The sequence below is a fragment of the Suricata suricatta genome, chromosome 4 (genome assembly GCF_006229205.1).
Source record: "Suricata suricatta isolate VVHF042 chromosome 4, meerkat_22Aug2017_6uvM2_HiC, whole genome shotgun sequence".
NCBI classification, from domain to species: domain Eukaryota; kingdom Metazoa; phylum Chordata; class Mammalia; order Carnivora; family Herpestidae; genus Suricata; species Suricata suricatta.
The window spans coordinates 105,365,749-105,377,695 of NC_043703.1; the positions used below are offsets into that span (position 1 = coordinate 105,365,749).

Below are 11,947 nucleotides of genomic sequence, written 5' to 3' on the forward strand. Positions count from 1 at the left end.
TTTTTTTTTTTAAGCAAAAAAAAAAAAAAAGAGAGAGAGAGAGAGGAGAGAGAGAGAGGGGGAGAGGGAGAGAGAGAGAGAGAGAGAGAGAGAGAGATGAAAAAAATGGCAAAAGCCCCCCTGAGCTGCAAGTTCAAGTGCGGACGTGACGTCCCTGCGAACTTGAACGTCAGGAGTCTGGATGGACAGAGACACACAAAACATGGGCAGGGCGAGCAGGAGAGAAGGGGAGGAGGGAAGGGGAAGCTCACACCAATGGACACACATCAGGGGCTGGACATGAAAAAGAGACCAGGACAAGCCAATGGCCAGTGCGGGGCGGGGGAGGTGCGGGGCGGGGGGCTCCGCAGACGCCAGACGCGGCCCCCGGGGGAGGGGCGGGCAGAGGGGAGGGGGCGCTGGGGCCGCAGGCTCACCAGTGGCCGCAGCTAGCGCCGTGGCGGCAGCGTGGCCGGGAGAGAAGAAAGGGGTAGCGGGGGTGGGGGGAGCAAGGCGTGCGCCCTCGCTCCCCCCTCCTCGGACGGGGACCCTAAAATGAAAGATTACTTAAAAAAAAAAAAAAGGCAAGAGTGTACTGCGAGGCTGCAGCCCGGGTCCGGGGAAGCGCGGGCGGAGGGAAGCCAGGTAGAGTTGCTCCCGGACACCCTCCTCCGTGCGCACACCCACTTCCCCTCACCGCCGCGCTGCGGCCGCGCTCGCTCACCGCGTGCGGACGCCCGGGGCCGTAGTGAAAGCCCTGAGCCCGCGGCTGCGCTCGGGAAACTTTGCCTAAGGAGAGGCTAGCAAAGAAATATCACCCGAAGTTGAGAGCTGAGCCTCCCAAGTTACAGCTCCACAGCCGGCGAGGGGAGGCGGGAGGGAACGCGCGGCAAAACGGAGTCCAGCCCAAGTTTGGAGGGTTGCGGGTCCGGAAAGGCAGCCCCGGGGCCTCCCGGGGCCGGGGCTGCCTGAGGAGAGGGGGCAAGGGCGAGGGAGGAGGTAAAGGCCCCGGCCGGAGGGCACCCCCAAGGCCGAGCGGGGTGGAGGGCCTGGGATCTGAGCACCCTGGCAAGCGACTGCCAACTGGAAGCACGGACTCGAGGCCCCCCAGGGTCTCAGGGAGAGAGAGGGGCCAAGGAATAAAGAATTAGCCAGACTCGGGGCATGTTCCAGCCCCCAGAGGGGAGGACCAGGGCCCGAGGCGAGGAAGGCGCCGAGGCGTCCACCTCACGGAGCGGCCGCGGGCCAGAGGACAAAGCACGGGCAGTCCCCAGAGTTCCAGTCCCTGGGAACGTGCTCCTGGCGCCGCGGGAGGTCCTCGAGCCGGGTCCCAGGGATGGACACACCCCCTCCCACTCCAGAGCAACTGCTAGAGCACAGAGGAAAGGAAAGGAAATGTTTCTTACAGGCACGGCACAACTACTCCCGGGCTGTTACCCGGGGAAAGAAAATGGGGACTGGAGAGAGAGCGACTGGCTCGCAGGAGCAGCAGGAAGACCACGGTGGTGGGGTGACTACCCTGGGTCAACGCCGTGCTGCTCAGGCGCCCAGAGCCAAGGCATACACCCTGGAGTCTGCAGGCTCCTCTGGTCTTTCTACAGACGTTCCTGGGAAATTAAGGAAGACCTGTTGGAAATAAACCCCTGTCTCTTTAACGCACACACGCGCTCTCGCACACATAGAACACCCGCGCGCGCGCGCGCGCGCCCGCGTCCTGCCGCTGTCAAAAAGCGGGCTTCACTCTGGCGTGGGATACTTTCAGTTTTACGTAAAATGTACAGCAACAGCACCCCCTGTGATTGGAAAGTTTATTCAGAAACGTGTCTGCAAAGTCCCCTGGCGTCTCCCGCCTCCCAGCCTCCCCGCCTGCCTGCGCCACCCCGTAGCCTCAGCCGCCGCCGCCGCCGCTGCCGCGGAGACCGAGCTGCGATTCCAAATCCGGAAGGGCTAGGGGGTGGGGGGGTGGAGAGAGGCAAATGGACTCAAGTCCAAGGGAGGCGCGGAGGGTGTGGGGTGGAGGCGGGTCGCTGCGGCCCGCGAGACTCGGAGCTGCAGGTGGACGTGTGTGAGTGTGTGTCTGCAGAGCAAGGAGCCTTCCTTCCCTCTCCTCCAAGCGGCTCCACAACCCCTCGCGTCTTCTCTTTCCCCCTCCTCAGTCTAAGGGACGTCGTTTCTGTAAATTCACCCTCCCGGCTGGGGGCTTTATTGTTTTAAGCTAAAGCCCCCCGCTTGCAAGCGCGCACCCACCTCCCCGCTGCGCCGGCGGCAAACGGCTGTTTATTCTCATGTTGCCTTAGAAAGTTTCAAACCTATTGGAAAAGGACTGGCTTGCCTGGCTTGGCGAAGCTTCGGGCCCCACTAAGGAAGAAAGGGAGGTTTTGATGCTCAGCATTAGGGGAGATGTGTGCTGAATTGGGTTTGCGTGAATGTGTTTTGTTGTTATTGTTTCCCTCCAGCTTAGGGGTGGGGAGAGGCATTCAAATCCTGTATAAGAAGCAGGAAGATTCACTTGCAGTAAAGCTCTGTAGAGTGTGCGTTACACCATTTCCCCTTTTCTTGAGTTCTTCAGAGCAGGTCGGCATCTCCCACTACTGTCTTTTTCTTTTTTTTTTTTAATCTTTTTCAACTAGATTTTGAGCGACCAAAAGAGTGTCATTGCAAGAGACAGGGTGCGTGGAGATGAATGTTTGGAGGGAAGGTGAAGAGAGGGAAGAAGAAAGTGCAACTGGGAGGTCTTTGAAAAATAAATAAATAAGATAAAAGCCTCATCAGGTAACAATTGTGAGTCAGATTCTTTCGGAACCGAGTTTTTCAAATGTTAATGTTTCCCCCATCTATCCATCCACGAGTCTGTATATAGAGAATGTATATAAATGGGCGAATGTGTGTTGTGGAAATATATATGTATGATTTATATGTAATGATGTGTATAAAGCTTTTCAGGGTTGACTGTAGTGTAAAAAGTAATGACTTTATTACCTCTGAAAGGTTCTGTGGTTCACATTTAACAGTCTTCTGAATTACAATTCATTACACAATTGTGCGCTCTCTAAAACCGGCACCCTATCAGGGCCGCTATCTGTGGTTATTTTCAATAAATAACTGGCAACATTTTATTGATTTTCTTTTTTAAAAAAATCATAGGAAATTAAGCACTTAGTTACAAGTAGGTCTGCTATGTTATTGCACTTGTTTCAGATTCCAGGGGGGTTCCTTCCGAAACCACATCTTAAAACATACATTAAAAACCCAGTTTTGCAGCTGCTTTCTCTAGGTGCCAGTGGAGAGGTAAGCAGCGACGTTTCCACCATTAACATATATTTAATTCCACCATCATAAAATGCCCAAAGTGAAATAGGAACTGCCTTCTGCTCCCGCCCCTCCCCCAGCCTGATTTCACCCAGTCCAGAAAACCTGGGCTGTGTATTGGCATTTGATCCCTCCTTGTCGCGCACCCCCGCTGCTGGTCCCTTGTGCTCGCCTTTACGAGTGACGCCCCCTCCCTCATTGCTTCTGGACGCTCGCTAAAGCGCCCAAAAGTGGGGGGTGGGGAAGGGTTTGTATGCGTGTTTAAAGAAAGAAAAATGTGTTGTTTTAAAAGGTTTAAAAAAATTACATAAGTATTGATTAATGATGCAGGTAGTTTTGTAGAGGGGTGAAAGGTCACTTTAAACGCTCACATTTGGATACACAATAAGTATATTTACCCTTCCCAAAGTGGCTTTTAGAAAGTCATAAATTATGACAACGTTAAAATTATTTTCTGGCCGTTCAGTTAACTTCATTTGGAGCTGTGGAACCTTTGCTAATTACGCTCCGTGAGCTCCTTCCCAAACCTTTGGTGACGACACTGAATGTAAACTCCAGGCCAGCAGACGACCCCTCCCCTCCCCTCCCCTCCCCTCCTCCCCCTTTTTATCTTGCCCGCGGAGGAGACTCCCCAGGACTTCCTGCAGTATATATTCTGCCTCTGATCTCCGTACTTAATAGCCAAGTCCTGGTTTATGCTTTATAATGTGTTGACAAGTTTTCTAACAGACTTTCTGAAATAATGCACATATATTCACGTCGGTTAGAAACCCACCGTATTTTTAGAGTCGAGTAGATCTATACCCTAATGCAGTGAGCGAGTGTAAATCATAGAGGATTTCATAGTCCTTTCAGTAGTTTTCGGTATGAAGTATGAGCCGCGTGGCCTCCAGACGTAACCTTTTAGAAAAAAAGACAGTGCTTTTATTTTATGGTGTAAAGTGCTTTTAGCTCCAGGGCTCAGAACGTGAATGTGGTCAACAAACAGCTCCAAGAGGGAGACTTAATACAGTCCCAGCCCTCCTGTCTAGGATCGCCTGGCGCGGGGGACTCGGGCCGAGCCGGAGAATGAAGGGTTAAAAGGTCTGTCTCATTGGAAACTACAAGATTAAAATAAAATATTCACTGTCTGCCTTTAGGGGGAACCACCTTTATAGGCTTAAAAATAAATAAATGAATGAATGAATGGTTAAAAAATTGTTGCAATCAGTTCCACCTTGCTTTTGATTTTACTTTTTCTGCTTTTTTCTTCTCTTCCTTTTTTTTTTTTTTGCTTTTTTCTTTTTTTTTTTTCTTCCTTTTTTTTTGTTTTTTGTCTTTGTTTTTGTTTTTTTTGGTCTAATAGCAGTTCAGAAAATAGAGACTGGGCAGTCATTTTCATAGAAATAAAACTTAGGTTTAGAACTTAGGTTTAGATTATGTATTTGGCATAAGTTTACATTTGGGGTTCTTGAGGGTGGGAGTGCTAGAGTGTCCTTAAGACAAAGGAAAAATTAATTTTAAAAAAGGAAAGGAGTCGTGTGTGAGAAAGGGGGTGGGCTTTAAGGGGGGGCACCCTAAATTGAAAGGTGAGAAGGACCACTTATCCTTCCTCTCTCCAGCCTCCCTCAGCCCCCACCTCCCTATAACATTTCTTCCTCCTCTACTGCCAGTGTGAGCCAGAGCCTAAGACCTAAGGAGGCCCTGCGAGGGTAGTGTCTACACCTTATGCAAAGGCAGACATTCCCCAGGGAGGTTCCTGGAGAAACACTTAGTCTGGTATTTCTCCAGAGGCTCCCTGGGCCTTTAGCTGGCTGACAGTCTACTTTACATACCTGGATGTTTCTCCCTGAAAGAAAGAAAAGAAAGAAAGAAAGAAAGAGAGAGAGAGAGAGAGAGAGAGAGAGAGAGAGAGAGAGAGACAAAGGAAAGAGAAAAGTAAGGAGGGAGAGAGGGACTGATGAAGGAAGGGAGAAGGGAACAGGAGAAGGAAAAAAGCTGAATCTGCTCTAAATAAGCCTATACTTGCCTCTAGACGGTTTGCTGTGTGCTGAGTCAATAATGTACGGGTAGGGGAACCAGCCTCACCATGAAAGCAAAAGGCCCTTTTGAAGACAACAAGGTATACTGGTTAGAACACTGCTAGGCAAAATACTCAAGTTGGCTCCCTAACATTGACATCAAAGACAAATAGGTGTTGGGCAATAAAGCCAGCCCAATGTACTGCACTGGAAGCATACTAGGTTCACAGTAGGGAATACCCAGTCTTTCAATATCCAGCACACAGTAGGTGCTCCATTAATGGTTTTTGAGCGAATAAGTGAATAAATCCTATTACTGCGTAAATGAAACCAACATAACCATTCAAAGTCTACTAGTTTCTCCCAGAGACCAGTAAGGCTTTGATCAGGCAAGCCCATCGTAGGGCTAATTTTAATCGAGAAGTGATTACCACCAAGGATGATGAGTTCAAAAAGATTATCCCAAATATTAGGGTAACTGAACAATTAAAAGTACAAATGTGAGATATTTCCATCATCTCCAGCAGCCTACATTATCAAATATCTTCTAAATAAACCAGATCAGGAATCCAATATCCAAAGATTCACTTGTTAGCATTGCTTTTTGGATATGTACAAAGCTAGTTTCCCAAATGAGAGCACTTCTAAAGGAAAGAATACAATCAAAACAACCAAAAATTAAAAGTTATCATAAACTTAATTCTCTGCCCCCTCTGAATCTCCTGCTTTTAACAAGGGATTAATTTTTTTTTTTCAGTACCTGTTTTTCACAACCAGTCACACCCTATCACAAACACAAGCTTCACCTATTTGCTTCTTTTGGCAGGGGGAGGGGTAAATAGAAGGAAAAGCAACATTACACACACACACACACACACACACACCACATCTGGTCTGACATTTTGTACAGCAAGTTTCAGCCCAATGTGATTTAAAACAATGTGAGTTAAAAACCTCTTAAAATTTGGGTTTATAATGGAAACGCTGACAGACTCTTAATTATAGCGGCCCTGCCAGACACTGCTATAATGAAATAGTTGTGCTTTCATTACTATAGAGGCACTATAGTTAAGGGTCTGTCAGTGTTTCTATTATAAACCTCAAGTTTAAGAGGTTTATAACTTGGGCTATTTAAATGGCAATGGGTGGAATTCAACTTATCAGTCCAGATGTGAAGTTGTTTTATAAAAGACAGAATAACTCAGCTGAGAGAGCTTTTGGAGAACAAACTCTCTCTCTCTCTCTCTCTCTCTCTCTCTCTTTCTCTTCCCCATCCCCACTCCTTCCCTCTTATCCTCCCTGTGCTCCTTACAGAACATCACGGAAATGATTTTTAGTGGTTTTAGATGGTCTTATTACCAACTTCTAGCTACAACTTCACTGTCTAAAAGGAAATTTTATAGGTAGTTAGTCCTTTATTTGGACAAGTACTCTTTGCTGTTATAATAAGTTTTTATTAGTTTATTATCGTAGAATATACATACATACATACAAAGCGAAACAGGAAGGGAGGAAGAGAGGGATGGAAAGAAACGATTAAAATTCAGACTATATATCAGGAATGTTGCAACCTCATATACATCCACAGATGTATACATTCTGTGTTACATTCTGATAAAAAGTATAAATTTACCAAAGAGAAATAAAGCACCTCAGATCTTCTTTATCTAGTCTATCCACTATGTGGTAAAAATAAATAAATAAATAAATAAATAAATAAATAATAAATAAATAAATAAATAAATAAATAAAAGAGGTATTAACATCTTATTTCAGAAAGTTATTGTCTTCCTAGTATCACTTGGTTTGCTCAGAAAGTTACAGCTAGTGTTGAACTACCCAAGGACTACATATACACAAACACTAAATATTTCTCTGCCTGACATTGTTCACAGATAGATGAAGAATGCACCTTGGATTATCTAATGGACCAGAGTTTTGCAATATGTTTGATTAACCTGATGTGCCACCAATATAATATGTAACTAATGTTTGTTGGTGAGGATGTGGCTGATTGTATCATCAGGAAAACAAGGATGAGGGGCGCCTGGGTGGCTCAGTCGGTTAAGCCTCCGACTTCGGCTCAGGTCAGATCTCACGTTCGTGGGTTCGAGCCCCGCGTCAGGCTCTGTGCTGACAGCTAGCTCAGAGCCTGGAGCCTGCTTCTGGTTCTGTGTCTCCTTTTCTCTCTCTGCCCCTCCCCCTTTCTTGCTCTGTCTCTCTCTGCATCAAACATAAATAAAACATTAAAAAAAATTTAAAAAAAACAGGTAGTAGATGCGTTCAAATGAAGTTTTCAAATGCATGCTACCCTGTGCCTTTCCCACACACATGCCAAGATGTGGCCATGAGTGGGTGTTGTTGGAGACAGTAGGGTCACTGACTTCATACAGAAGGACCCACCAAGAACTGTGCAGCACCGTATCTCCGTGTAGAAACCTTCTCACTTCCAGAAGATCAGCAGTTCGTTTTCTCTGTTCTCTCTGACGGAAATGAGACCGGCAAACAGCCATTATGGTCTTGACAATTCTTACTTCACAATAGCTTTACTTGGTCTTCCCTGGCATCAGTTGGGTGACAAAAAAGAAGTAGTCATCAAGACATGCCACCAGGCTCAATTTCCTTCTCAGCCAATCTCTCATAAACCCCACGAATGCCTAGCCCCACAACCACTCCAAATGTCTGCCGACCATTCCCAGAGATCACCAAATAGCTGGGACTATGCTGGTCCTTTTTCCAGAAATTAAGACACCTTTTTCTCCTGACAGTTAATCATTAGTATTTCTTTTTACTGCCAAATTTAGCAAAGGGAACTTTCCTGGTGGAAAATGCCTATTCTATTTCATCTTTCTTTGGCAGCTTGGTGGAAGATAAACAAATCTCTCTAGTCTCCCATTCCTGCTGGTACACAATTTGCCTGTTTTCTCTCTCTTTCTCTTAAAAAAAAATTCTTCACACAAGGTCAGTTATCTAAGCCTCCAGGTTCCAATAAAATGAAAAATCTGGTCCTAAGAATTGTTATTCTTTCTTTGTTTATGGAGCACTGCACTGAACAGTCACGAGACCTGATTCCTGCTCTTAGATGGCTTTTATTTTTAAGGCCCTAGGATTCACAGACACAGGCACAAGCATATCACAGAAAGTTCACAAGTCACAGGTGCCAGAGACATCCCGATGCACACTATTATCCTTGCTTTGTATAGCCCTGGCTTCCCAATTCTGATTTGAATAGTTCTAAGCCTTTAGCCAGGACCTGGTTTGAGGGAACACCGCTCTGGTCACTTCTGACCCAAGAATTTTTACTTTCTAGAGAAAGAAACTTGGTTTCCTATAAATAAGAATGGTAAATAAAAAGGTTCGGTCATGAATATCTGTGGTAATCTATTGTTTTCAGTTTTCATGATGTTATTAAATAGTTACTTTTAAGAAACGAGTTTTCTGTACTACATTTGTTTTGTAGGCAATATTACAGACTATTTCTAGCATGCATTTGTGAATGTAGCCTTTTTAAAATGATGCTATTTCACTTCCCTAATGCATAGTGGGCATTTAATACATTTGTTGAATCAAGGAGTGAATTCCACAGATGCATTTTCAGGTGGAAAAATTTCAAGTATTTGTGTCTGTTCACTAATAAGGTAAATATGCATATAGGGGAAAATTGTATTATTTCACTTTTTAAACAGTTAAGATGCATAGGCCATTTGCACCACTATCTGACACAAACTGCAAGCACTTTTGCTTCAGGTGGAAACGATTGCATGTCTCTCTGTGTATATTTCATTTAATAACTTATGTCATAAAAACTACTGCCACTACCTGACTCAAGTCCTGGGTCGTCAGTGCTTCGAGGGCAGAGCCTCTGTCATTTTCATCATTTTGCCCCCTCAGCACAGAATAGGACATTAGGAAAATGTCTGGTCCAGGAATAAAGACCTACAGAGTAGACCACTTAGATTTTCAGGAACTTCAAAATTCTATCCATCACAAATTCAAATGTCTTCCTTATTGTTTTCAGTTCTCAGATTTTGAAATGCAATAAAATATTCAAACAGCTCAAATCTGAGTGCATTATAACATAGAGTAACTCTGAGAGATTAATTCTGAAGCCTGATTCTCAAATACTACCTTCTTCAAATATCAAGACCCGTTCTAGCTGGCTCTTATTTGAAGGAGGCAAGGCTCATAGAGACTTATACCCGCATCCACCCTCTACTTATTACAAACAGTGATTTCTGTGGCCTTGTTCAGGGAGCGAGAGAAATATCAGCGTAAGATGGGAACGGAATCTCTCTCTTCAAAATATTGAATCTTGAACTCTAAGCTTAATTAGTAAAAGAAAACACAAGATTCGTGGATTTTCAAAATAAATTTGATCTTGGACTGTGAACATGGCGGGGAGAAAGCATATATATTAATTATTTGAATATTAAGCCCATAAATGAGTTTTGCTAAAGATTATATATCTTTTGCATGTGTTGATTTAAAGATTCTAGAAAATTTTAAATATGCTCATTTTAAAGCATGTTTTACAGGAAGTCAACTCTTCTTCATGGGAACTTGCAAGTTTCAATTTTTTTCTTTTATTTTAGCATAAGTAAATCAAATTGAAAAGCAGCTGCAAACTAAAGAGGAACTACTTTTTTAAAAAAAATTGATGTAACTTTAGTTTTACTAACATCTTTAGAATTCCAAGCTGGATTGTTTTATTTCCACTGATCTTCACATTGAAGTGTTTCAATCTCTTTAAAATTAATGTGACAAAGAGAATATTTTTAAGCTGAGTCCAGGGTTGTGTTTTCAGCTATTTCACCCTCAGTAAGACTGACGTGATATCTCGTTCATAGAAACATTCAAAGTTAATACACATCTGACAATGCTAAGAAGTTGTGATTCATTACTTCCAATGTTTAAACATTCTAGAAGGAGGACAGTTTCCGCTATGGGACAAAAGAGCCCTGATTTTCAGGTGATAGCTTTTCTACATTTTTTAGAAACAAGGGATTGACCAGCAGCAAGTAAATAAATATGAATCCTGAGGTCTATATTTTTTTCAACATAATACCAAATGCTTAAACATTGTGGCTACACTTGCACTGAAATAATAAGATGATGGCGGTAATTATTTTAATGAGAATTTCCCTAGCCAGAATAACAAACAGATATATCGCCTAATGTGGCACTGAAAGGTAGTACATAAGTACACATACTGCTATGGTGACTAATGTGTGATAAGAGAATCCTTCTGCTCACAGTTTGGACATTTATGTCACCACGTATTATTGATAGCACATATTATTTTTACTACATGGTGTCTTTATTATGTGAAGTCTAATTGCGGGAAAAATTATTTTCCTCCCCTAGATTTTGATAGGCGCTTCCATAGGAAAGAATGGGCTACAGAGGAGGCTGTGGATGGTGGAGCTCCGCCATCACTAAGGAGGTTTGCTAAGAACCGTAATAATGGTTTAGGAGCCCTGTACACTGATTGGCCTTTTAAGAGGGAAGGAGATTAAGTAGATACACTAATGATAAAATAAGGACGAGGTCCTGATGAAGATACATGGAAACTGAACAACCCAGAATTAAAGTCTCAGGCTCCATATTTCTGAGGAGTGCAGGAAATCTCTCCCTGAACTAAAACCCCTACTAAAATATTGCATGAACTGCATCTCGGTCCTGAGGTGGAGACAACACTAGATTTTTTCTGGGTGTAATTTCAGTTGTGTTGCTTACATTGGTGGAATGCTCTTCAGAGGTGAGCAGAGTCACCGAAATCTGGCATCCAGAACCAAACATGCCCGAGTGGCCATGTACAGTTTCCACAAAGAAGGTCAAAAAGGGCTGAAAGAAAAGGTGTATCAAAGGGATCCTTGGAACTCAGAGCCAATAAAAATGAAACTATTCTCTTCTGAGACCTAATTAACTTTTATATCCAAAGCTACACTGCACATTTGTTCATTGCTTATGACTAGGACTAAAAAAATATATGTGCCATGGAACCAGGCTTTTAAATGATCTATTGGGTGGCTTTTCTGTGTCTGTAAGGAATTTTCTGTTCTTAAGAGGTATTCATTCAGTGAATAAGTAAGTCTATGCTAATTTTTTTCTCAAGATGTTAAGTATTTTCCTCTATCTATTTTCAAGGAATCAGGGACTTCGTCCAATAACTTCCAAAATATTCCCTTCAAATCCTAAAACAAAACCAAAACAAAAATGTTCCAGAAACAAATTTCATGCTACAGGCTTTGCAAGGATTAGTCTCCTATTAGAGTCACTGTTCCTATATGATCCGTTTTCATGTTTTAAAGGAGGGTATATATTTTTCTGTTACCTTTCCTGACTGTAAAGCAATCACAGGAACCTGCAGGAGGCACCATAAATATGCAAATTTCTGAGAGATAACTGTTTTCAGTGGCTCTGCCTCCGAGTCGTCTGGGAAACAGGAGAGCTGGAGTTCCCAACTCCCAAGTAATTCGTATGTTGGTAGTGCCCCCTGCTGCAATCACAGGTTGTCCAAGAAAGAAAAATAAAATTCGAAAGCATTTAGATCTGGTTAATACGTGAAATAAATGCCTAGCCTCCCTGCTCCAGAGACAGTCATTCCCACGTTCAGAGTTCCTTTTGCCTGTCACAAATACACTTTAAACACTTTTCCC

At 43.7% G+C, this 11,947-nt stretch overlaps 1 protein-coding gene across 1 annotated transcript in view; it reads right to left on the reverse strand.

Annotated features, from left to right (window-relative positions):
- The window catches only part of BCL11A (BAF chromatin remodeling complex subunit BCL11A), a 100,343-nt gene extending 99,692 nt beyond the window's left edge, over positions 1-651 (reverse strand). The window contains exon 1 of the mRNA XM_029937414.1: positions 417-651. The gene's annotated coding sequence lies outside the window, so the exon portion shown is untranslated. The remainder of the gene's footprint in view (positions 1-416) is intronic.
- Positions 652-11,947: the final 11,296 nt, after the last annotated feature.